Raw genomic sequence first — 3,723 nt, forward strand, 5'->3', positions numbered from 1 at the left:
GTGCTCTGGGTCAGGTTAGGAGATGTAGATGGGGAGTTTATCAAAGTGATCACACTATGCTTGGCCCTGCTTTTCTCAGATGTACTTTCACATGTCCTTCAGGTGAAACAAAAACCACCAATTTGGAGTGAGCAGTGTAGCCTGGGGAAAAAATACCAGTGGAAATAGTGTATTCATTATTTTTCACCAACACTACTAATATAATTAACATCAGTCTGATATCTTCAGGAATATGTTGATTAATTTTATGGGTACCTTTCAGTTTTTGTAAAATCCTTCCTATTTTTTTAGATCTTATTTGGAACAGAAACCTTTTTCTATAATAATTGGAATTTTCTTAACAGTTGCATATATGTTTGCTGCTTATAATGTTCTAAGTCAAGAAGAAAAAGTTTTAGAAAAATATCTGACAATGCATTTGTAGAAATACTTTATTTCCAGGGTCCTGAAATATTGCCATTTTTGAAAAAGCAGCTAAATGGAAACAATTGAAGTATTTACTTTTAAGTTTTATTCAGATCAATGTAAAGAAAAGTTTGAATAAATGACCCTACCCAGGGAGGCAGACTAGTTAGTTTGTACACCATGGAGATATCTTCAGACACGTATCAAGTCTTTGAAATGCTCTTACAGTTTAAATGGTATGAAAGTGCCTTTATACCATTGTAGGGCTGTGATAGTATGGCTAAAACTGTTAGGGAATATCATTCCACTTCAGTCTTGCACCTGATCATCACTTCCAAGGACAGGCAAATTCTTTTGTATTCATTGTAGGGGTACACAACAATCATAGAACTGCAGAGTAAAGTATGCAGAGCAGTTCCTCCTCTAACCATGTTAGTCCTGAAGTCTTAAAACTCGTGTTTGCTTTGGGCTCACATTACACTCCTTTAGTTTCCTGCCTCCTGGAGCACTCTTAGAAGAGCTCAGCTTACACTTAGTCAAACACCTTTCCCCAAGAATTTGAACTCATATGCTTAAATAAATGACTTGGTGGACTCTTTCAGAAGAGTTCCAGTAAATATAAGTGAGACAAATATGAGCCTTGTTGGGTTGTTTGTTTTTATGAAAGAATCTCTGAACAGAGTATTCATCTTGACTGATTATCTCTTGTATTGAGTCCCAAATACTTAACAGAACTCTGCAACTGCTAAGGTGAAGGGACAGCTGTTAGTGAGCCTTATGATCTTAGATGCAAATGTTGCTTAGTTTAGGAATTGTGGAGTTAGAAAGAATAATCAAAAATTAATGGTTAGAGGACGTAAGCTTTGAAATAGGTGATTACACAGTTTGCCAGTAAACCAAGAGGAAACCTACAATTTTTAGAACCAAGGTTATGGAAAGAGGAAAATCTTTCTCAAATATGCTACTGGATAACAGCTGCTGGGGTGACTCTTTGAGACACAGGAATGCACTAATGAAGGGACTTCTGCTTCACAACCCTAATAGTTGAATTTGACTGTATCTATATGCTGCTGAGTTAAAACTATACTAAAGCTGGACAGAGGTTCAGGAAAATAAATCTGAAGTGATCATATTTTCCAAACTTAGCATCTCCTCTTTGATGTAAAAAACCCACCATAAAAAGACAGTATTTCTTAAACTACTGTTTATTTTTCTATCTAATACAATGACCCTTGTGCCATACAAGTAATGAGGAGAAGCAGTGAGGTCACTGTGTTGAGTGCAGATAAAGGTTAGCTCTGTGGTATCATCACAAACAATCTCTGCAGCTTTGGATAAAAATGGATGGTGAATCAACTTAAGTAGATTCCAGATACTTTCAGTCTCAGAAATTATGAACTGCTACAGTCTATTCCACTACATGAAGTGGGAATATATTATCACATCCTGACAATGTTTAGAGAATAGTAAACAAAGTTTCTATATTTAAGAAAGCTCGTGAATTATGTATGGAGCTGAAGTTTCATATAACTCTTAAGTTCACTGAAGGAAAAGAATAATGGGTCTACATTTTTCATGTTTTCCTAGGACATTGTGTATAATTTAAGAAGTATGAACTTAGGCAACTGGATAAAATGTGATGTGCATTTAGAGATTGTGACCAGTAAGTTTATAGTAGCCAGCACTCAGCAGCATTCCATCATCATTGTGGAGAGAGGTTACCAGTTACCCCTCCCAGTATTGCAACAACTCCAGTGGGTTTTTTATAGGTCTGTGAAAAATTTGTGAATCAAGTGATATGAAGTATATCAAAGATATGTTAATGAAGAAGGCATCAATAGGAAGCACTGAAATACCATGCAGGAATTATGAGTTGAGGGCAGGGATAGTGAAAGGGGGTTACATTATTTTCAAGGTCATTCTGTTAGAATGGGTTGAACTACAGCACTGCAGAATAGCTCAGGCTGGAAGGGACTTTTAGACATCATCCAATTCTCCCTGCTCAAAGTAGGGTCAACTAGAATTGGTTACTTAGACTCAGGTACAATTGGGGTTTGAATTTTTCCAGGACTGGAGACTCTGTGATCTCTTTGGGCAACCTGTTCCAGTATTCAGCCACCTCCACAGTAAAATAAATAAATTTATTGCTATATTTCAGTGAAGTTTCCTATGTTTTAATTTGCATTCAGTGCATCTTGGTCCTCTTTCAGGATACCACAGACAAAGGTCTGTCTGCCTTAGTCTTTGCTCCCTGCCCACTTGACTTTCTCTCCTCTAGGCTAAACAATCTGAATGCACTGAGCCTTGTCTGGAAGGTGCTCCGGTCCTTTAGTCATCTTGGTGTGCCATTGCTGGACATGTTTAGTGTGCCCATGTCTCTCTTGTACTTGTGAGCTGTGATGCTAGCTCATGTCCAACTTGTCTGCCAGGACCTCCAGGTCCTTGTCTGCAAATCTGCTTTGATACTGAACCTGTACTAGTGCAAGGAGTTATTCCTCCCCAGGTGCAAGACTTAGCACTTCCCTTTCAACTTCACGTGGTTTCTGTTGGCCTATCCTGTCAATGGTCCTGTGAATGGCAACACATCCAGTGCATCAGTCACTCCCTGTCATTTTGTACCATCTGCAGACTTGATGATGTTCTGTGTCCTATTGCATGGGTCATTAATGAAGAGTAAAGTATAGCACTAGTGACTGCCCTTCACTGCACTTTGCCCAGCAGTGCTTAAATGAATGAGCTGGAGAAGCCAGGCTGAAACAGGTAGTGACTATGTTGCCAGTTTAACATGGATCATGAAAATGTAAATGATCTTGCATGCAGCAGAGCAAGGAGAAAAGAATAGTTCTAAAGTGTTGGGGAACTCTCAGTAAAGACAGTTTTCCCTGGAACAAATGCAGAAAACATTGGTTAGGTTGGACAGGGGAAATGGAGGGCACTCCAATAAAAGATTAAAAGCATCTGTTTTGTTTATCCTGTGCCAGCCTTTAATTCAGCCCTGGTGATTCTCTGTAATACCTCGAGAGGTGCTTAACTAAAGGAGAAGATAATTTAAAAAAGAAAAGTGGGCAGCAATAGGTATGGATGTTCTTGGTTAGAGCTGGAAAAAATATTTTGCACTCAAGTCTAATACAATTAAATAGATCTGTATTTCCCAGAACAGTGTGTGTAATTGCATCTCTGCTTGATGTAAATTTTATGGATGTCTGTAGCTCTGCACACATGCAGAACTAGAGCTGGTTGTGGGTTTGCTCCTTCAGTGAGGTACAGCCACTCTGAAGGGATGGAGGAGTGGTGAGTGTGTTCACAGTGTTGATGGAG

Source organism: Acanthisitta chloris, unplaced genomic scaffold (assembly GCF_000695815.1).
Source record: "Acanthisitta chloris isolate BGI_N310 unplaced genomic scaffold, ASM69581v1 scaffold8448, whole genome shotgun sequence".
Taxonomy (NCBI): Eukaryota; Metazoa; Chordata; class Aves; order Passeriformes; family Acanthisittidae; genus Acanthisitta; species Acanthisitta chloris.